General features: G+C 39.7%; 1 pseudogene; it reads right to left on the bottom strand.

Annotated features, from left to right (window-relative positions):
* Positions 1 to 470: 470 nt before the first annotated feature.
* Positions 471 to 23997, bottom strand: part of LOC116813811 (phosducin-like protein 3) — a 35322-nt pseudogene continuing 11795 nt past the window's right edge.

Raw genomic sequence — 23997 nt, forward strand, 5'->3', positions numbered from 1 at the left:
ATTCAGTTCAAAGACTTCCTAGTGACCCTCCCTGTAGACCAGGACCCCAATGTGTGCTGTCATTTCCTCCTGTACTTTTCCTTCATAGCCCTTCTCAGACATTGTCATTAAGGATTTACTTGATAATTTGGTCAATGTCTGCCTCTCCCTCTCAATGGTAAGATCCACAGGGCAGGGTCCTGGGTTGTTTTTCTCATCACTGTATGCCCAGGGCCTGGAATAGTGTTGAGTTTTTTCTTTTTAATACCAATAGCTGGTTTTAATTTTTTTAAAGGAAATACTACAATTTAAAAAAAGAGTTCCAAAGAAATTAACAAAATTTCCAGCAATGATTACTTCTGAAATGTAAAGATTTGAAATATAATCTATACAAAACTAAAACCCAAAAGGATTTAGTCTTTCTTTTTCCTTTTTAAAAAAATCCAGACAATTTGTCACAAGAAAGTCAGCAAGTTACAGCAGCTGCAGCCTCAGTCACCCTTGGAATCACTGTCCCTCTTCACGAGGACAGAGCGCCACACTAAGCCCAGCAACATGTCTCCAGTTGGTTTCTTAGGGTTTTCCTCCAAGTCTGTGTTAATTTCTCCAGATTGAGACAGTTTCCACTCCAACTCATCTCTTGTCAGGTTCATGCTGCCAAACACCAGAAGACGGATAAACTGAGGCTTGATATCTTCTTCCAGGTAAACAAATTTCGTGGGCAGATTCCTATCAGGATAATTGGGTGTGCAGGTTGTTGTTGAAATGGCTTTGATAAATTTGACATCAGCAAACTTCCTGGCAAGTCCACTGAGGCGCTGATTGATCGGGGCACAGAGGGGAAGTCCTTGTTTGTAAAGGTGCAAGATGACCCACACACCCTCACCAGGTAACTTCTTGAACATAATCCTTTCCTGAGACCTCCAAGACTTCTCCACATTTATTCTTCTGTTTAATTACTTTCCACTCACCCAGTCTCTGCTGTCTGTGCATTTCAATAGCACGTTCATTCTCCTTACTACATTTGTCTTCATGACCCTCCAGCTCTTCAGTCATATCTTCATATGTTTTTACCACTGACTGCTAGAGGACACACTGCTACTCTTCCGCCTTTTTCTCCAATTCTTTCAGACTTTCCTTGGCGGGAAATTACATCTTACACAACAAGGGCATCTTGCCCGCTAAGGAAAGTCTGAAAGAATTGTGTCTGTGTTGGGGTCCTGCATTTTGTTTGCAATCACTCAAGCCAGTTGTGCCGGAGTGCCCCCTCCCCTCAGCTCCCTTAAAAAAAAAAAACTTTAACAATAATGCCCACTATTTATGTAATGTTGGTGTGTCAGTTACTGTAATAAATGCTTGCCATATTTTAATTAACTATCACTTCACAAAGTTTTACTTCATTCCCACATATATAATACTATCTTCATTAGTCAGTCATTTGATATAAGTCCAGAGCTCTTCTTTGATTATGAGTTCATTGATTGGAAGTTCTGTAGTTTTTTTTTTTTTTTTTTTGCATAAAATACATCTATAATGCCTCATTTATAATTTCTAAAATGCCTAGGATATAAGAACACCTGCAATGGAATTTGAGTGCAGAATCTTTTTTGAGACGGAGTCTTGCTCTGCTGCCCAGGCTGGAGTGCAGTGGTGAGATCTCCACTCACTGCAAGCTCCGCCTCCCGGGTTCACACCATTCTCCTGCCTCAGCCTCCCAAGTAGCTGGGACTACAGGCACCCGCCACCATGCCTGGCTGATTTTTTGTATTTTTAGTAGAGACGGAGTTTCACCATGTTAGCCAGGCTGGTCTCGATTTCCTGACCTCATGATCTGCCCTCCTCAGCCTCCCAAAGTGCTGGGATTACAGGCGTGAGCCACCACGCCTGGCTGAGTGCAGAATCTTTTTAGATTTTTAAAACTTCTCCCATGCCAATTTTTCTAGCTAATCACCAAACTGATTTGACAGTATTTTTAAGCGATTTGTCTTTTATTTTTTGCCTTTGTATTTTACGGGTATATAACATGTTTGTTTTGTAACTAAAATAGCAACTAAAATTGGCACATTTAAAAACAAACGCAATTGTATTTTGGTGGCGAACCACTGGCACGTAAGGCTTTATCTTCCTGTGGGCGTACTTGCATGGGGGATTCTGGGAGCGTGCGGAAAAGATAATGACACTAAAGGGAGCTGGGAAGATCTTTTTCCCTCTGGAAATGCTGAATAAACTTTGTGTTATGTGCCTGTGTTTCTACCGCGACTCATCACATGAGATCAGGTGTGAAACTTTCAACTTTCCACTGGTGGCATCATGTTGGCATTCAAAAAGTTTCAGATTTTAGAGCATTTTGGATTTCAGATTTTCAGGATTTTAGGAATGCTCAACCTATAATAGGAGTCTCGGAAGACAGTGCAGAAAAAATGGGTGGGAGGAAATATTTCAAGAAATAACAAAAGAGGTTTTCCTACAACTGAATGATACTAGTTTCCCAGAACAATGAATAGATAATAGACTCATTTCAACTTACCACTGTAAAGTTTCCAGAAAAATATTAAAAGAGAACAAGAAATTTCCAGAGATAAAGAAAACAAATAAGCAAAAAAACAAGGTCACTAATAAAAGAACAAAAATCAGACTATCTTTTGAACTTCCCCTTAGCAACCCTGGATTTCTAACAAATACTGGCATGAACTTTCTCTTCTTTTCTAAGAGACAGAGCCGCCCCGTGTTGCCCAGGCTGGAGTATAGTGATGCGATCTTAGCTCACTGCAGCTTTGAGTTCCTGGGCATGGCACAAGCAGGTCTTGAACTCCTGGCCTCAAGCGATTCTCCTGCCTTGGCCTCCCAAGCTGCTGGGATTACAGGCGTAAGCCACTGCAATCAGCGGGAATGCACATTCTAAATTACAAGGTAAAACTATTTTCAATCTCACATTTTATACTCAGCAAAGCTCTCAATCAACAATGAGGGTAGAATGAACAGCTCTTCAGGTATGTAGGATTTAGGTTTACTTGTTCCATATAGTTTCTTAGGGAGTTACTTGGAGGACATGGTCCAGCTAAAGAAGGCATGGGGTCCATCTCAGATGAATAACAAAGTGAGGTTCCCGCATCACAGCTAAGGAGCACATCTGCAGACCCTCAGTCTAGATGGAGGCACAAAGAGGGAAAGATCTGGAAAAATGGGAGGCTGATGATTTGTGGGATCTTTGAGAAACTGGAAAAATAAAGATTTGATAAACGCAAGCAATGCAAAGAAGCAATTGAAGCAGAAGAAAGAGGAGAAACAGGAAAAGGGAGAGGAGGAGGAAGAGGAGGAGGAGGAGGAGGAGAAACTCTTCAAGAACACGAAAATTTGGAATGTAATAATAATACTTGGCTGCACAGTCAATAGTATTACATAGTCATAATAACAGAAATACTGTTTGCTGATTTTCAAATTTTCAGATCAAATAACAAGGGAAAGAAGACTTGATTATGTATACACACACAAAAAGAAAGTGTTATCAAAACTGACAAGAAAAAGTAAGTCAAGGTACTTAAAGTAGTGCTGGAAGTTATAAGGTAAGGTGGGGAGAAAAGAAGAAAAAGGTCGGGCACGGTGGCTCACGCCTGTAATCCCAGCACTTTGCAAGGCCGAGGCGAGCGGATCACGAGGTCAGGAGATCGAGACCATCCTGGCTAACACGGTGAAACCCCGTCTCTACTAAAAATGCAAAAAAAAAATTAGCTGGGCGTGGTGGCGGGCACCTGTAGTCCCAGCTACTCGGGAGGCTAAGGCAGAAGAAGAATGGTGTGAACCCGGGAGGCGGAGCTTGCAGTGAGTGGAGATCTCGCCACTGCACTCCACCCTGGGCGGCAGAGCGAGACTCTGTCTCAAAAAAAAAAAAAAAAAAAAGAAGAAAGAAAAAGACCACTAATAATCCCTTTTTACCACGTGAGAGCTCAAGAGATATTTGCATATGTATATGCAGTATTTAAGTTAAAAGATAATCAACAGAGGAACGAACGATTCTTACCTCCAGTGGCAGGAGGGGAGGAGAGAGGAAGGCTGTAGTGCCTTAGAAAGTCCATAGGTGTCGCCGGGCGCGGTGGCTCATGCTTGTAATCCCAGCACTTTGGGAGGCCGAGGCGGGCGGATCACGAGGTCAGGAGATCAAGACCACGGTGAAACCCCGTCTCTACTAAAAATACAAAAAATCAGCTGGGCGTGGTGGCAGGCGCCTGTAGTCCCAGCTACTCGGAGAGGCTGAGGCAGGAGAATGGCGTGAACCCGGGAGGCGGAGCTTGCAGTGAGCCGAGATTGCGCCACTGCACTCCAGCCTGGGCGACAGGGTGAGACTCCGTCTCAAAAAAAAAAAAAAAAGAAAGTCCATAGGTGTCAAGACTTGATATATCAAACTATAGTGATTTAAGCCTGTTATTTAGAGAGCAGGTAACTACCAGAAAAACTAAAAGTAAAAAAATTACCATAGTTAATATAGTGCCTCTGATACATAGAATTGAGATTGTGGAGGCCTGAGAAAGAGAATTGTTGTTTTTCATTTTAAACTCTTCTATCTTATTAAATTCGAACATTTATTAGCTTCATCAAAATTTAAAATATATCTAAAAATAGTGCTAGTGGGGCCGAGCGCAGTGGCTCACGCCTGTAATCCCAGCACTTTGGGAGGCCGAGGTGGGTGGATCACCAGGTCAGGAGTTCGAGACTAGCCTGACTAACATGGTGAAACCCCGTCTCTGCTAAAAATACAAAAATTAGCCGAGTGTGGTGGTGTGTGCCTGTAGTCCCAGCTACTCGAGAGGCTGAGGCGGGAGAATCACTTGAACCCACGAGGCAGAGGTTGCAGCGAGCTGAAATTGCACCACTGCACTCCAGCCTGGGTGACAGAGCGAGACTCTATCTCAAAATAATAATAATAATAATAATAATAACAATAATAATAATGCTGGTGAACATATCACATTAAACTTTGGTTATTGCTTGGTTATTCTATTTTTTAGGAAAAAATTTAACTAGCTAAATTATAACAATTATTATTATTTCTAATACTGAGAAAAATATTTCAGCATAGGCATGTGTCTAGGACAGGGGACTCCAAAAGCTCTAGTCAGTCTTTTGCTTTTAGTAAATCTAGGAAAATGTTTTAATGTTGGGCCACAAGGCAGTCTTTTCAAGGGTGAGATGTTTTTGTAGCTTCCTCTATTATTTTCTCCAGAGGACTGCAGAGTCTGAAGACTATAGACAATTGCTGAGTTGCTTCCTGGGGTGTTTCCAGCCAGTGTCAAGGAGATGGCCACCTCTGTGCCTCTCTGGATGGGAGCTGGGGTGCATGAAGGCTTGGTATTTGTCCTTGTACTCAAGGGTGTTAGATGGGGCATCCTGTGCTTTTGCTCAAGTGTCAACTTTCCGGAAAGGCTGTCCTGGGCCCTGCTATCTGAAGCAGTGTTCCCTGATTGCACTCTTTTCTATTCCTTTGCCCACTTTATATTTTCTAAACTTTTCCTCACCTGGCATTATGCTACGCAGGTTTTGGCTTTTGTTTTTAGATTTGGGGTCTCACTGTTTTGCCCAGGCTGATCTTGAACTCCTGGCCTCAAGCAGTCCTCCCACCTCGGCCTCACAGTGCTGGGATTACAGGCACGAGCCACTGCACCTGGCTGGTTTTTGTTTATTCTCCATCTATTCCACACCAAAAGGTATGTACCTTTTGGGGGAAAAATATTATTTTGCTCACTTCTGTATCTGTTGTTCTTTCTGTTATATTTGTTTTTTTTTTTCTTTCATATTAAGTCTTTGAAATCTGGTGTATATTTTACATGTAAGTTACATCTTTATATTACTCAATAGCCACATTTTAAGTGCACATTGGACACAAGGCATGCTCGGGGCAATTCCTGAGTGTCTTCTGGAACATACTCTCTCACTTACTTAGGTCTCTCTTCTGGGGCATTTGGGGGCTTCCTTTCTGGGGAAGCAGACAGGAAGAAGCAATTAGCTACCTGAAAAAGTTGCAGGTTCTAAGAAGCTGTGAAAGTCCAGAGCAACAGCCCTCCCTGGTGTTTATTAGATTTTAAATGGGTTTAGCCTTAAGTTTGCTTAGTGACTGTCATGTCTTTACCAACATGTCTCTCAGTGGTTTTCCTGGAGGTCAGTAACACCTAACTCCTCTCTCCTTTGTTATTGACTGGGCAAAAGGCTTCTGAAGTTCCCGGCCTCCTACCTCTTAAGATGTTCTTTCATATCTCAACTGCTGGGTCTTGGGTGACATTAGCTGGTAATGAGGTTGTGCAAAGAGCTGAAACCACAGATTTAGATCCTTCTCCTAGAAAACTCCAGATTAAGCACTTTGCTCTTGATGTCCTATTTTATTTACGGAAATAATGTTAAGTCTATTTTTGTATGTCATTTCTAGGACATCCCTATTTAACCGCGTTTGCCCTCTTCCTTTGTTCATAAGAGACAGGATTGTGTTGATTACAAGAAGGAGGCAATGCTGTGTTGTCATTGCCACTGAACATGATTAGTGTCTGTCTGCAAAGCAGCTCCTAAGGCACTGAGGGAAGGGGCTCATTGTCAGAGCACCAGGGCCCAACACATAGCCATGCAGCAAGGTTTGTTGGGTGCTAAATAAATATTTCCATAACACACTCTAACAACTACTTCTTTCTTTTGGCTAATTACTTGGGAACAATATTAACTGTGAGCGACTCAGATAAGTTTCACTTGTAAAATTATTTATTCAACTCTGACATGGGTATTGGGACCCCATAGGAACATAAGAGCAATCTGAGTATATGTGAACGTGCTGTTCTTCTTAAGTTACCCAGTACTGAAAAATGGAAAGTTTTTGAACATTCTTGAAACATTTTGAAAACTAAGACCTAAAAGCCTGTTAACAGAAATATGATTTAGTTTAGAAAATAATTCATAAATCTCACAACCTCTTTTTACCTCATGTTACCCCAATCTGAGCACTGTCTTTTGCACAATCGCTAAGACTAAGATCTTCATGGGAACACTGGGCCTCAGCTGTCAGAACTTTGCCTGCTGTAGGTATTTTTTGTTGAATATGGTATTCCCGTTTAACAAGTGTGATGGTTCAGGTAGAGATAAGCTGCTGATAGGAAGAAAGGATTTCCTAATAGTGAGTTTTTACTCTGCTTATGGCTGCTTACATACCTGCTGGAAGTCAGTTTAATTTTGCAGACTTCTATTTGGCATTTCAGCCACATTCCCTATATGTTCCCAAATGTCAGTTGTTCTCGCTGTAAAACTTGCAATGGTTTTTTTACTAGCACACAAGTGTAGATTCAACCTTTCTGCTTTTTTCTTCGATCTCTATCAGCAAAATGAGGTTTGGGATTTGATGGGGTCATGTCAGAATCAAATTCCCTTAATTCCCATTCTAACACAGTGTTCTATCTAGTTGAAAGGTCTTCTGCTCTCCTGACATTTATTTTTTCGGCATGAGTTGTATCTGAGGAGGGAGTATGAGAATCTTGGGTTTTACATATCAATCAGAAGTGCGTCAGGGATGGCTGATGTTAGTCCTGTCATGGATTTTTAACTACAGCCTATGAGTTGGAAGTTGTAATTATTGAAGGCCTTCATCTAAAATGACTTTGCAAAATACTGTGTTCATTACATTTCCAGATTTTATCCACATTTTCAGTCAAGGTTCCTGTTTCATCTTGTAATACACATTTTAGAGTAGCAACATTAAACTATTCATTTGATGTTTACAGCTTGATGGTTCATTTTTCTAAGGAACAATGCTGTTTTCCATTTTGTCATTGTGTCTCCAGTGTTTTTTGAACCCATTTTGGTGGCTTTATTCTGGATTGTTTGAAAATGTTTTCCTTCTCTGGGGGGTCTGGAGAAAGAGACTGAATTTCTCACTATTCAGTTTCTTTACTGGCAAGAATAAAATTATATCTGTAGTGCTTAGACTAAATTATGTGATTTCCTCCTCCTAAGGCATAAACCATAAATGATGTTGAAATCATCTGTTATGGAAACAAAGTTTCATAATCTGAAATATCTGGCTTTAATAGTCATATAATAAGTGGCTGGGTGTGGTAGCTCGCTCCTGTAATCCTAGCACTTTGGGAGGCTGAGGCGGGTGGATTGCTCGAGGCCAGGAGTTCGAGACCAGCCTGGCCAACATGGCAAAACCCCCTTTCTACTAAAAATACAAAAATTAGCCAGCACAGTGGCACACACCTGTGGTCCCAGCTACTCTTGGAAGCTGAGGTGGGAGGATTGCCTGGGCCCAGGAGGTAGAGGCTGCAGTGAGCCAAGATGGCACCACTGGGAAACAGAGGGAGACCCTGTCTCAAAAAAAAAAGAAAAAGTCATATAATAAATGATACTGAGATAATGGTAGAGCTGTCTGGGATGAATAGAAATTTGGCTCCATAATTGATGCCAGAATGAAAGAGTTTGCAGATGGAGGCACAAACAGAGGGCCAATTTCCATCTTTCTGTTTTACATTTTCCCAGGGCATCGTATTAAAGATACATTGGCTTCTTCTGTTTTGCATGGGTAAAGATGGACAGATGGTGAAATGGGATCAAATAACAGAAAGCTGACACATCCTGTTCTCAAGCAGTTTAGCAGGTTCATAGATTAAAGGTTAAGCCCTTTCCCCACCAAGAGGGCCTTATCAAGTCTCTGCCTTTGGGCCACAAATTTGATGAAACTGGGGAGGGAGTGGTCTAACTGCAGATTGGCATGGCTCTGAGCTTGTCACCAACGAAACATTCCGGTCTGCCAAAATAGTTAACAATAAAATACACAAACAGCCCTTCTTTCCCCTGGAACTAGTTTGTTCTTTTATTTTCTTAAGCTCAAAGTCAAACCACAATATCTTACCAGCACCTTCTGATGAGTTTTATTATTGCTTTTCTTTTAACATGGAATTTTTACATTTGAATTGCTAATATGCTTTAAAATAAAAGTACTCACTTTTTATTGGGCTTGCAAGGGTTTTACATTTTTTGGAAAGTTTAGATAGAAACAAAATGCCTACTTTTCAGTTGAATATACCTAAATTGAAAAGGACTCAATAAAATTCACATCCTTTGTCCCTGAAAAGAAGTCTAAGCATTTTATTATATGCAGATCATGTGGTTTAGTTTTATGAACAATGAATGACCTTAGTTGACAACTGGCTTCCCTTTGAAAGTATTTCCAGAAAGAGGGTCTTCAGAAACAAAAAAACCTCTGAATTTTTAATAGACTCCTCCAACCTACAACTGGCTTATAGTTAACAACCCTATAAAACAGGCAAATCCAGTTAATTACATTGAGATCAATTCAGCCAATGATCTTAGGGGTTTGATAGATACTTACACTACTTAAAGTTGGGTGCTTCACTGGTGTTTTAATGAGGTGGTTTTGTTTTTTTTTGTTTTGCTGAGATATTGGTAAATCATTTTCCCTGCAAAGATTATTGTTTCTATGTTCTGAATAACAGAGCTTTGAGACCTAGCTACTTCTTTTTCTGTGTATTAGAGTAGAAAACCTTGTCTGTGTCCCCCTGTACTCTCTGCCCTCCTCCGTGTAGGCACTGAGGCTTTCTATTCTGTGTGTGACCTTTTTAGGTGCCTCTTTTTTTTTTTATTTTTATTTTTTTGAGACGGAGTCTCACTCTGTCACCCAGGCTGGAGTGCACTGGCACGATCTGGGCTCACCACAATCTCCACCTCCCACGTTCAAGTGATTCTCCTGCCTCAGCCTTCTGAGTAGCTGGGATTACAGGCACGCACCACCATGCTTGGCTAATTTTTGTATTTTTAGTAGAGATGGGGTCTCAGCTATGTTGGCCAGGCTGGTTTCGAACTCCTGACCTCAGGCGATCCACCCACCTTGGCCTCCCGATTACAGGTGTGAGCCACTGCGCCTGGCTCAACTTGTAAGAATCTGTTAACCTCACTCCTGGCTCAGCTGACTGAGCCTGAAGTATATGTGTCAGCTTTTAAATGGCAACACAGAATATCTGCATGTCTAAGTCCTTGTCAAGAAGGGTTACCCTGATTCTAGGGCACTCTGAAATAAGATTTATGGAAGTTATGGAATTATGCCCGAAAAATTTGCAGGCCATTTCCTAGACATTCACTTTGATTTTTGTCTGAAACTTAAACCTATAGTTTTTTTCCTCCTACAGTGAAATTACTGAACTCTGTTTACATAACATGTCGTGAATATGCTTTGAAGCAATATTACAAATGACCTTATGAATATTCTTGTTTTTACTATAAGAGTAATGGTAAAGATTAAGGATACTAAATTAAAGAGAAACTTCCTTATAAAGCTCTATCCATAGGAGATGTTTCTCAGATTTCAGATACTGAGGATGAAACAGATTTTGTTTATGATTCACTTTTTTTGAAGTGGCTGCTAGACAGCTCAGAGATAAATATTCAGGCCATCCCAAGCAAGTGCACGTGATTATATGGCATGCATTCTATGCATTAATTTCACTTATGGCTTCATTTTTCTCTTTCTAACATTGTTTCTATAAACTCACTTCCTACTTGTTATCTAGTTTCCTTGTACATATTTTTAAAATTTTAAATCTTTCTGGAAGTAGGTAAGGTACAAATAAAGAAATAGCACAGAACTAATTACATTTTTTTTGGGTTTAGAACCAATTAAAATGTCCACAGGGTACGATCCCAGTGGTAGGAAGTGACTCCAGCATTCATGACAGTGGGTGGGGCCTTCATAGCTTGGAGGCAACAGGCTGTGTCCCTCACTAAAGGGACCAGGAACAAGATAGCAATACAATGACAGGCACAGACAGGATATGAGCCCCCACCCCCCCAAAACACATCACAGAAGTAATTGGGGATGAAGATGCTTTCTAACGGGATGGGCTATAATTGCAGACGGATGGCTGAGTGAGGGATTCACACTTACCTACTGTTTGGACTGCTCTATTTTAAACCGCAAATTGGGCTGGCCTAAGGAGACATGCTTTAATATACAAATGTAGCAAGCAATTCAGTGTGGATTTTGAAGGAAACTCCGTCTTCACCAACCTGCTACAAAGACTGACATACCATGATATAAACCTACCCCTGAGGATGAAAGTTTTGTATTTTCAAGAGTCTTTTGTTGAAGATTAGATAAATATGAAGGTAACATGGTGAGACTTGGCTATTGCTAACAGTACATGGGAAGGAGGGAATGTGAAACAAGGCATGTTGTAAGGGAAAGCGTTTGGGACATTAGGCCCAGGCTGGGGAAGTGAGAGGCTGTCTGGTGCTGGGAGAGACAAGAAAATACCATTAGGGCACAAGGGAGGATTTTCCAACAAAGCCTCAACCTCACTTTTATTATTGACAGTAATTCTCACTTGGCTCAACTCTCTACCTTCTTCCCCTTTTTCTTTACTTTTCCTGCCTTTTCTTTATCAGTTTCTAAGACCTGTTCACTATTTGCTACTGGCATCACTTTTGGAGCCCATACAAACTCTGGCAGCAGCTCCAGCCTACAGACTTCTTTCCTGCCTCTGTGCTGGGGCCACCTGCCATCCTCGTGCCAGTTCTTCTCAAGAGGGGTTTCACTTACAACCTGGAGACCTGTCTGCACCCAGTGAAATTCTTAACCTCCTGGAATCACTTTTTTCTTAAGTAACAAGGCCTTGATTCTCTAGTAGAACTAAAATTTACAAAGTTATTAACTGTAAATTTATCCAATTATTTTCAAAATAAGTCTGAAGTTATGAGCTAATCATATATATGAGAAAAGAAATCATAGTTGAATCATGGTCAATTTTTCCTTATCAAAGAAGAGACATGGAACTTACACTGAGTTCTCTAAGTCAGCTATTTTATATGCATATGGATTTTAAATAGTAAATATTTCTTTCCTGAAACATTGATGTGTAAATCTGGGACATATCCTACTTTAGGAAGTTGTTCTGTAATAACATATAAGGCTTGGAGCTATTAAAAAAAATCCAGTGCCCTACCATTGCTAAAAGTTTCACTTGTTCAGCGACAGAATAAGTGATGGGATTTAGAAAATCATAATGATGGCTTTGACATTTCTAGTTTATTTTGTGTGTCATTTGATTTTTCTGCATATATCTCCATCAATGAGTAAAAGCTTTTGATCTGTGTTCTATGTGGAACCCCATGGGGAGACAGAGATAAATAATAGGAAAGAGTGAAATAAAAGGAAATGGAAATTAGAAAAATATTTGCTTTTATATATTTTAAATACTGAATTCACATTCCAATAAATTTATTTTTTTTGAAGGTTTTAAAAATGCGAACTCAATAATCTACAAATAGACTGTTTTAGTCTATCTACTATGTTTTATAGGATTTTTCTCCCTTAGTGATATAAAACAGTTTCTAACTTGGTCCCCAAATTGCTTATTGATATGTCTCCCAAGGTACTTCTGTCCTCTGTGGTAGAGAATAAAGGGAAGCCAGGAAGTGTGGGTCAGGATCTCTGGGAAACTGCTGGCTTCTAGCAAGGCTGGCAGGGGTGTTCCCATGAAAGGAAAGAACCAAAGGTGCTGGTGAGTAGCTCACCACAGGGGTCAGCCCTGCAGCCCTCTCTGTGAGATTGTCCTCAGTCTGTGCCTTGGGAAGTAGAATTTCCTATATGTTCTCCACTTAGCATGTTATCAACAATATACCCCATCAGGCACTCAATAAACAAATGAATGGAAATCCTTCAAATCAGGGTAAAGCTCAAATACTGTCTCTTCTGTGAAGACTACTTGGATCCCCCAATCAAGAACAATCCTTTACACTTCCCTTCTCTGGCTGCCTGACATGAGACATATTTCCTGGTGTTGACTAAATCCAGGGCTCACCCTAAGATTTTTACCAGAGAGTAAGAATGTGGGAATAATTGTATATGCCATGGGTGGCCACATGTGCGTATTTATCCCATCCCACATGCTCTTCTTGCAGTCTGACGGACACTTCCCCACCAGGAGCTGGGAGTGACGGGAGTGATGTTCTCTACTCTTTAATCGGGGCATAGTCTTGTGCATGTCCTGACTGCCCCAACAGGGTATGGTGGAAGGAATCCCATGTGGCTTCTGAGGCTAAGAGGCTAGATCACAAAAAGGAGAGTTTTGTTTTGTTTTGTTTTGTTTCTCTCTGTCTCTGTCTCCCATGATGCTTACCCTTGGAACTCAGCTGCTATGTTGTAAGGAAGTCCATGCCTCTGCTAGATCTGCAGCCAATAGCCAGCCTCAGCACCAGATGTGTAAATGAGCCTCAGATGATGCCAGCCTCACCCTTCGAGTCTTCCAGTTGAGGCCCCATTGTGCAGAAGACATAAGGCATCCCCACATGCCCTGTCTGAACTCCTGACCCACAAACACTATCAGAGATAATAAATAATCATTGTTTTAAGTTACTAAATTTTAAGTTACTTAATTATGCAGCAATAAATAGATAATCAATACAAAGGTGCATACTGTTCCATGTATAAATGTCTAATGTATCTTTCATGCCTTCTTCCAACCCTAACTTGTAACACTTTTGTAGCAATTAGCACCCAATTTGCACATGAAATACAAATCATATTTCTCCAAATGGTCATGAGGGTTAAATAAGATCACACACATGAAAGAGCCAGGCAGCGTGTTCAGTAATACGAAGTACTCAGTAAATGTTAACTACACACGAATTTGCTGAAACATATTTCTTACGTTTAAATAATGAATTTGCTTTTCCTTGTATATCTTGCCTGTATGACACAAAAGGAAACAGTCTGATCACATCAGTTCAGCAAAGGCAAGCCCCATCAGTCGGTAAAAAAATTGGTTTAACGAATTGCAATGACACAAACAAAACTACAACTTATTTGATTAAGTTTTCCACCTCTCATCTGGTTTCTCTACCTTATATTTGTATTCTGATTCTGTCCTTTTATTGGTTTTCCTTTCCTTTTAAATCCTTGGATGAATTTTAAATATCTATTGCATTTTTTTATGTGGCCAAAGTCTCTTGAATAAGGTCTTATTGAAATTTCTTCAATGGCTGGATAAAATTGCATCCCAACTCAGTTTTTGCATCCTGGCACAGGAAGTGGTCTCAAGTATTGCAGAACTGGATGGAGACTCGTAGGCCCTCTGGGCAGGCTAATACTTTGCCTTCCCATCACATGGATATCCATAAAATATTTGTTAGATGTTATGTAGGAGTGAGGCTAGAGAAGGCTAGCAGGACCAGGGCTTACCCACAATCTGGCTCTGTAAGACAGTGATCTGGCTGTGATGGCCACAGTTGATTGGCTGTCTTCTCAGCCCTCCGCAAATGCACTCATCGGGAGCAGAGGATGTTCTTAACCTTCTCAAGCAGACGATGTTCCTGTGTTCTGTCAAGGATATACAGGACACAGTCTGTGCTGATGCTTTTTTTGTGCATGAAACATATCATCTTAGGAAGACTTGCAAGTCCGTTTGTGTGTAGTATAGCAGCAAGGATCGTAGACCTGATGTCAGCAAGCCTGGACACACAGTTTCTCTGAGCCTCTCTCAATTGCCTTTCAAATGAAGGTCTTGGATAAAATCACGTTTAGAGCTCTTGCCTGCTATATTATTTCATCTCTTTCTTATATGAGCTGCATGATAAATGAGTATAGAAAAAAGAATACACATGTTTTACAAGAGAAATTCAAAAGAATTAACCTATCTATCCTTTTAGGTTAATTAAAATAGAATTCTGACTTATGAGGTTTCCATCTAATTCAGAGCTAATGCTTCAAAGTTTTTACAAAATCTTGGTAAAGCAAAACCAGTGAGTAATATATTACCAACTGTAGGATTCATGAAAAAATGGGAGTCGAATGAAGCACTGCCACATTGATCAAATCACTGTATAATTTTTAGAAATAACAGCATGTGAACCTTGATGTCACTGCTGCAAGTGCATTTCTATATTTTGTGTATAGTTTTGAAAAATTTGTAGTCTGATGCTACAAATATGTAATATAATTTCCTTCAGAAAATAATACTTATAATTATCAATACCCAATGATTGCATGCAAGAGAAGTTTACTTGTTGGCTGAATTACGTTTATTGAGAAGTAAGAAAATAAAAGATCCTGGAATGATCACTACAGTAATGAAACAACTGAGTTGCCCACAGTTAAACTGCTGGGACTACCAGTTGGAAATCAGACAATGAAGAGGGAGAAGACATGAGTTCTAATAAGGTGAAAATTGTTCTTCAGGGAAAATGGAATAATAAACATAGTTTGGTTTTGCAAACACTCTAGGTTATGTAAAATGTAAAGGTGAAGCTAGAATTTCAAGTCTGGAAAGAAATATAGATACCTAGATACACTGAACTTTGACTACAGTGGCCTATTTATACATAGCTGCTGGTTACTTCCACTGAATTGTATTTACGATTTAAAATTTATGAGATTTTAATGAATTAAATAAAAGACTGTGGCTGTAGAAAAGCTATTTCTCTTGTCCTGAAAATGCTCCGATTGCTTTAATTTTCTCACAACTCCCTTTTTTTCTTTTCACTCTTCTATCTCTCTGCCCCATTCTTTCTCTCAAGGGTGGGGTGTTCTTTCTTGTTTAAGCTGCTGCATAGAGGTGAGATATAGGATATATAGAGAGTGCTGATTAATTTATAAAATCTTGAAGTTCCTTTCCATTGTTAATTTATTTTAAAAGTTATTTCATCATATTAATCAAAAATAATATTCTGCAAAATAACTGGCTTGTATTTGTCAAAAATTCGAGTTCAAGAAAGGCAACGAAAGACTGAGAAGCCATTTGAAATTGCAGGAGACACAAGAGTTGACAACTAAATGTAACACATGATTTGAGATTTCATCCTGCACTGGTAAAATTTTCTTTTTCCTATAAAGAGAATTATTGAGAAATATGACAAAATGTGAATTAGGTCTGTAGATTAGATTATAGTAACGTATTGATTTCATGACAGATATGGTGATATTCTAATTATATAGAATAAAGTCCTTGAATACCCACTAGAATAATTAGGATATCATATTTATAATTCCCTCTCAACTGGTTCAGAATAAAATTATATTTATGAGAGAGAGAGAGAGAGAGAAAGAGAGACAGAAGAGAGAGAGACAGAGAGAGAATGAGAAAACCAGTGTGGTAAATTGTTTATAGTTGGGGGAACCAAGTGAAAAATATACAGGCATTGTTGTACTATTCTTGTAAGTTTTCTGTACGTTTGAAATTACTTTAAAATATAAGTTTAAAAAACAATAAAAAGGGTTTTTCAGGATATTCTCTATAGCTTTTAATTTTGGGGAGGAAAACAAAGTCAGGATTAAATAGTAAAAACTAAAAATGAATGACTCACCCTCTGTAAATATTCTTTATAATTTCAAAAAATTGATTTTTAGTTTTAATTATTTCCACCTAATGGTTTACTAAGTCTGGCATAAACACCTTAATTTGCAAGCCTTTGCTTTCCTGGAGCTCTGAGCTTCCAGCAACTAACATCTGCACTCCCCAATTTACTTCATGTTTTAGAAATTATTTTTTTCTAAATACAAAATTAATTCGTATTCATTATAGACTATTTCTGAGAAATACAGAAAAACAAGGAGATTATAAAAGGTATTTGTCAGTTCCATCACTCATGTGTAATCCCTCTTAGCATTTGGGTGTGTCCTTTCAGTCTTTTCTTATAGTATAATTTATATTATACTATAAATATTTTTCCATTTTTAAAGATTTAGCTAATACTATTTAAGTGACAGCAAAATATTCTACTGTATGGGCTAATCACAAATTATTTAGGAATTTCATATAGTTGCATATTTAGGTTGTTTGCTTTTTTTTGACATTATACAACTTTACCATAAGAATTTTTATAGTAAAATCCTTGAACAAATTTTCTCTGTTGTTTTCTTTGGAAAAATTATTAGAAATAAAATTGGTAGGTCAACAATATGCATACTCTTGAGGCCTTTGAAAAACTTATACCCAGTTGCAGTATAAATATTGGTTAGCATCCAAAAATCTTTTACTCTTGAACTGAATTTCCTGTGTGTCAGCAAACATTAGTGGTATGGTGGACAGGCAGTGTGAGGCCCAAAGAAATATACTTCAAGGACAGTGTTTTAGAAGAGAAATCACTACCTCTTAAAACTTTTAAATGTTGATGGCAGAAATATAAAGGGAAATTAGAACCAGATTTGGGGTGGGAGAGCTCAGTGGGCAGCTGTCATAAGAGACCCATTTCTTCCCACAGCAAGTTCCAGATCATCCTGACATAGGGTGTGTACTTAAACTTGCCTGGAATGCCTGCTGTAATGGGATAATGACTTTTGAACACCTTATTTTTAAATCAGAACCTGCCACCTCTCCATTAACTGGCCAAATTCCCAAACAATAGTCAATCTGGAGCTTGGCGCACTTATTAAAAAGTAACTCTTGCAGAAAAGGTTGCTGCAGGGTACAGCTCTATTGGGCACATCCTCCTTAGTGATGAAATAGAATCATTTAGTACAGCTAGTCTGTATCTGCAGCTGCAGATGTCTGTTTTCATCTATCTATTTTCATCTCTTGGAAAGATAACCATTGTGTCATCAATAACTGATACCATTGATTAACTTTTAACCATTATGCCTAAAGAAAAACAACCACCACCATATCAGTCTTCCTGCTTAGAGAGAAATTAAGAATCAATTCATAGGAGGGGATATGTGTTGCTTACATCTATCAGCCAGACCCACTCAACTGCTTCTTCCATGGTGTGCATGTGAATTGCATTAGATCCAGGAAAGAATTACATATGGTTTCTATGTCAGATCGAAATTTCTTTTTTGGGGCCTGAAAAAATCAGATAGCAGAGAGTAATAACATTCTTCCTTTTCATCAGGGAAACTTTTCTTGTACGCATTCTTAGTTTATGCATACCCAAATTTGTCACAAAGACAAGAATTGGGTGCTTTCTTGCCTTCTGAGTAGCTAGTACTGGCAACAAATAAAATTCACTTTGGGGATTGTGCTTACGCTAAAGCAAGCAATTTATGCATTCACTTATGCATTAGTGAGCAATTCAAATCTGGTTGTCAGGGCTGGAAGAAGCAGTAGGCTGTTTGTCTTTGAGGCCACTACTTCCTCTTCTTGGACACTTTCTTCACTTTCTGTTGTTCCCACTTCCTCTCTCACAACCTGGGTCACAGAAAATAAGGATCTGATAAACAAATTTTCATGAGATGATAATAATGTATGTTACCTCTTCTAGGAGTATTTAGAAGAAGCAGCACAAGAAAGAGGACACCCTTAACAGAAAAGTAATTAATTTCCAATGTGAGTTTCTGTGCCATTGTGATATGTGTATATATGCTGTGGAGATGCGTAGTTCCTTTGGTGGTAAGAGGCATGTGGGAAACATCAGAATCAAGACTAGAAGAATATGTCTCTCTACAATTCCATTGTTTTTATTTGGCCAAAGGTATTGTCAATTAATCAAATTGTCAATGTGAACTGCAAGGTGGTTGGTGGAAGATTCATTCCCTTTTCATTTATAGTTCTGTATACTTCATCTACTCTCCTACAATTACAGGAGCAGAATTTAGAGGCTGTAAAGATTTGATTACTATGAAATCACCGACTCTGTTTTTGCATTGTTAAAAAAAATTCTACATGGTTCATTTCAGCAAATTTATGCTTGATTATACTGGAAATGTTTCCATAGCTCATTGTTTTCTTTTTGCACTAGGAACAAATATGTGTGCTTAAATTTAATTGGCTACAGTTCCTAGTCAGTAGTCAAGCACACAGGATTTTAGAAGTGATCAACAAGATTAATGTATCAGTTCCTCCATGTACACTCCAGCACTTACTGTTCTATTAGAATTCAGATTTCTTTATAGGTACAAATATCTACTCGTAAGAGGCAAGGAAAGATGAAAGAGATTGTATGCAATAGGCTGGGGGTAGTGGTTCACACCTGTAATCCCAGCACTTTGGGAAGCTGAGGCGGGTGGATTATGAGGTCAGGAGTTCGAGACCAGCCTGGCCAACATGACAAAAACCCGTCTCTACTAAAAATACAAAAATTAGCTGGGCGTGATGGTGGGCACTTGTAATCCCAGCTACTTGGGAGGCTGAGGCAGGAGAATCACTTGAACCTGGGAGGTGGAAGTTGTAGTGAGCCGAGATGGCACCATTGCACTCCAACCTGGGCGACAGAGCAAGACTCCATCTCAAAAAAAAAAAAAGAGATTGTATGCAATAAACAGGAGCTTTTCTACTCTAATTTCATTGGATGTATCTTTTATTTTATGTGTCCTTCTCTCTTTCTCTCTTTCTCTCTTTCTTTTCTTTCTTTCTTTCTTTTTTTTTCTTTCTTTCATTCTTTCTTTTTTTTAATTGAATCTTGTTCTGTTGCCCAGGCTGGAATGCAGTGACACAATCCCAGCTTACTGCAATCTCTGCCTCCCGGGTTCAAGTGATCAAGTGATTCTCCTGTCTCAGCCTCCTGAATAGCTGGGATTACAGGCACCTGCCAGCATGCCCAGCTAATTTTTTTTTTTTTTTTTTTTTTTTTTAAGCAGAGACAGGGTTTCACCATGTTGGCCAGGCTGGTCTTAAACTCCTGACCTCAAGTGATTCACCCGCCCCGCCTCAGCCTCCCAAATTGCTTGAATTACAGGCGTGAGCCACTGCACCCAGCCGTTTTTCTTTTTATTAAAAAGAAAATCTTATCTTTTTGATAATAAACAGCAAACATTTGGGTCTAATAAAAACGTGGGAGCATTTTGTTATGTGCGTGCGTGCGTGTGTGTGTGCACGTGTGTGTTTCAGAGATGGAGTCTTGCTATGTTGCCCAGGTTGCAGTGCAGAGGCTATTCACAGGCATGATTGTGCAAACTGCAGTCTCACACTCTTGGACGCAAGCAATCCTCCCACCTCAGTCTTATGAGTAGTGTGGACTACAGGTGTGTTCCACCATGCCTAGACTGTTTCATGTGTTTTTATCTTTAATTTGGTTTAAAGGAGTACATCCAGGATTGAATAAGAGCAGCACTAGTGGACACAAGCCAACAGACAGTCTACCCAGACCCCAAGGCACCCGCAGCACAGCCCTCCTTTTGTGTATGATGCCAGCTACACAGGGGATCCTACAGGAGGAAGGAAAAGCCCACATTGCTTTATAGCAGGTGGGCTTGCTCTGTGGGTGCAGATGGAAAGTGCATGAGGGCTGCAGCCTCATTCAAAGGTGGCTTGCAGAGTGTGGCGAGAGGAAATCCTCTTAATGGGCAGAGGTTCAGGCAGCAACCTTGGTCACTCACTTTATAATGAGGGAAGATGCAGCCTACAGTTAGAAAATAATGACAATCATGGGAAGTACTGGAAGATCATAGATGCATGTGGATGGATAGAAGGAGTGGGCCTGAAAGTGAAGATTTTTATGCCATGTTAACACTCACAAGAGTGTCCACGGAAGAGGCGCTGAATGACTGAGCAGACAGAATCACCCGGCTTATTGACATCAGCCCCCCCCCCCCACCCTTCACCACCTCTAGAGCTGACTCCATGAGCCCATGAATACAGTAGCCATGGAGGCTATGCATGGGGCCCCACAACCCAGACCACCACTCACCAAGCCCATCTAGCTGCCACCATCTGAACTGCCAGCTTCAGAGAACACTGTGAGAGCTCCCATCTTCTCCAGGGTGCATCTCCCTGTCCTGGTCCACTTCTTCCCCACCCCTGCCCTGCTGCTGACTTCAGTCTATACCAAAAAGGCCTGTATTGTAAATTTTAAAAACTTCATATTTTCCCCAGGCCTCAACATCACACAGGCCATGAGCACCCCACCCACAGCCCAGGTGCACTAGTGTGATAAGGTTGGTTCAGCCACAAGTTCCTCTTCTTGTTCTCCTCTGACTGTGAACTAGTGACATTTAAAAGCACTAATAATACTCCCTCATGCCTCTTGCTTGTGTACTCCACTGGGACCCCCAGTAAAGAAATTCGCTCACTGAGGCTCACTCTCTTGTGTCCCCACCTGCTTCATGGAGCGCTGGCTTAGTGCTTCTTCCACATGGCCTCCTGCATGGCGTGGTGTGGCCTGTGTCCTTCTCTATGACCTATGAGTAGAACAAATCTTTTTATTTCACATGTTATCCGAGTGTAATTTCCCAAGTCGGAGACTGGAGAGATCTCCAGAGTTGGAGAGATCCTTAAAGACCCCACAAGGGGGACTTACTCCCAGATTTACAACATGAGGCCACAGATTCACTCTTAGAACAGCTTCTTGAAAAATCTGAGAGAGTATTCACTTTGCAATATTACCACAGTACTTAGAATTCTTAAAGAAAACATTCCACTAGTCAAGCTAAGCAAACTCAGTTTTAGTAGAAATATAATTTGACTTAAAATTCTTTTGGTTGCCTTTAGACAGTAAGTTGACATTTATTGAAGAGGTCAGTTTTAATAGCACTCAAAAAGCATTACAGAAATCTCTTACAAGAAAGCAAAGTGTAATGGGCTCACACAAAGTGCCAATGGTGAGAAGTCTGCTTTTTTTAAAACCCCACTTCCCCCAGCTTTAAAAAAAATGTATTCAATTATTGTAGGAAAGCATTAATATGACCTTTATCAATTCACAGTATCTCATATAAATGTGTTGAAGTCTTATAGGATGTACATATTTGAAAAAGACCAATATGTTTGAGAGAAAAATAATAAAGTGATCTTATACAGAAGCCATATGAAAGACCAATACCTTAACTGAGAAAACATAAGAATGTACATTTGTAACATCTGCAACCTGTCAAGATGATGAATATGTAAAACTTTAACTTTTGTTAAGTCTATTATTGGCAACAGAATAATTTCAACTGGGAAAAGCCATCCTTGAACCAGTTAGGGGATTATCTGGAGTTCTAGCATTTAGATAAAGCCCGCTCATTTGGAACAAAGCTACTTTGGGGTTTTAAGGTTTGTAAAATGTCACCCTGCCTTGTATTTCGAACTTTATTAAAATGATCTGCAGCCAGAAAAGTCCCTATATCATTGCCCCAGAGAGACAACATCTTATAAAGACACCTTGAGGTATGGTGCATCTACAATACATGACAAGGCCTTCTCTGTCTTCTATAATAGAAAATAATCATCTTGTAATGTTGTAAGCAAATGGCAGAAGAGGTGCCTACATTCTTTTACCCCAGGCAACCAGAAGAGAACAACTGAACTCTTTGAATGCCTGGTACATCATCCAATGGCAAGTGGAACATTAAAGAGAACAGGAATTGCTTCTGGCATTTTCCAAGTACTAATTGTGCCTTTGGGAGACCTTTGATTTTAGAGATTTTTGGAAGCCAAATAATCTGGTTTTGTCATATTGAATTAATGGGTTAAAACGGCTAAGCCATATGAGGAACTTGTACCTTTGCTTTAATGCTGATACCTATTGAAAATCAAGTACACCTACCCTGGCAGCCGCATCGCTCAGCAGGCGCTCTGCTCTCTAACAGTGCTACCTGCTGTGCCCTAAGCACTCCTTGTTTCTTACTGCATCTGAGTCTGTGCTCTACTGGAAATCCTGCCCATTCTTAAGGTCTAGTTCAAATTATCACTGCCTAGAAGAAACTTTCTTTGATTCTCACAACTGTGATCAAAGCACACAGAACTTACCACATTCAGTTGTGTTACCAACATCTATGTAATACACATGAATCCTTCTCCAGATCACAAGTGAAGGCAGGAACCCCCTTCCCTTTCTTCCAGCTCTCTGTTAAGAGTCTTCTTTCTCATCACTATGCACACAGCCTGTGCATGCCTGTGCTTCTTGCATTACAACACTTTTTTCCTCTTCCTCACAAACTTCATTTTTTAATTATTTTTTCACAATAAAAATTGCATATATGTAAGAGGTATAATGTGATGTTTTGATATATGTATACATTATGAAATGGTTACCACCATTAAGCTAACGAACATCGCCATCACCACCTTTGTGTGTGTGTGTGTGTGGTGAGAACATTTTAGATCTACTCTAAATGGACACAGGATCTATTTCCAATGTTGTAACTTTTCCCTTAACAAAGGGATCACTGGAAGGCACCTTATAATCCAATGTATATTTCATAGCAAATTTCAAGTATACAAAACATAATTATTAACTATAGTCGCCATGCTGTACATTAGATCTCCAGAATTTATTCATTTTATAACTGAAATTTTGTGCCCCTTGGCCAACATCTCCCTATTTTCCCTCCCTCCAGCCCCTGGTAACCACCCTTCTACTCTCTGCTTCTGTGAACTCATATTTTTAGATTCCACACATAAGTGAGCTCATACAGAACTTGTTTTTCTGTGCCTGGCTTATTGGGTCCCTGGATGACACATTTAACACAGATCTCTGCCACTCGGGGCTTAACGGCCATCCTCCTCTCTGCACTGTGAACTCTGGAAGGGGCGGTTGTTCTAGGAGTATCTCAAGAGCCACTGTATCCAGAGTCCAGATCATCCGTAAAGCTCCTGACCCATGGAATGCATTTAACCCATATTTGTTGTCACTTTATCCCTCTACATTTTGTATGTTTAAATTAATAATTATATTTCATTTGGGTCAAACTATAATTATTAATAAATATTTCCAACCTGCTAAGTGCTTTTAGAAATGAAATAGTAATATTGTTGTCCAATATTATTATATAACTTCAGTTCAGTTCAGGCAATGTCATTAATGACTTAAGGAATGCCCTGGAAGACTACCCGACTGTTTATGTAGTGGAGATGGAACTTTTGTAGGCATGTGCCTTCTCTTAGGTCAGCAAAAGCCACAATGCATGATTAAAGAAAGATACACAAATGGACACAGGATCTATTTCCAATGTTGTAACTTTTCCTTTAACAAAGGGATCACTGGAAGGCACCTTATAATCCAATGTATAAATATTTCTATTTCTCAACCTGTAAAAATAAAGAATTGAAGCAAACTGAAAACTATCATATGCTAAGCTAAGTAAGTTGGAAATGTGTCAAGTCTATACCCGTGGCCTTCTAATTT

Source organism: Hylobates moloch, unplaced genomic scaffold (assembly GCF_009828535.3).
Source record: "Hylobates moloch isolate HMO894 unplaced genomic scaffold, HMol_V3 SCAFFOLD_9, whole genome shotgun sequence".
In the NCBI taxonomy this organism is placed as follows: Eukaryota; Metazoa; Chordata; class Mammalia; order Primates; family Hylobatidae; genus Hylobates; species Hylobates moloch.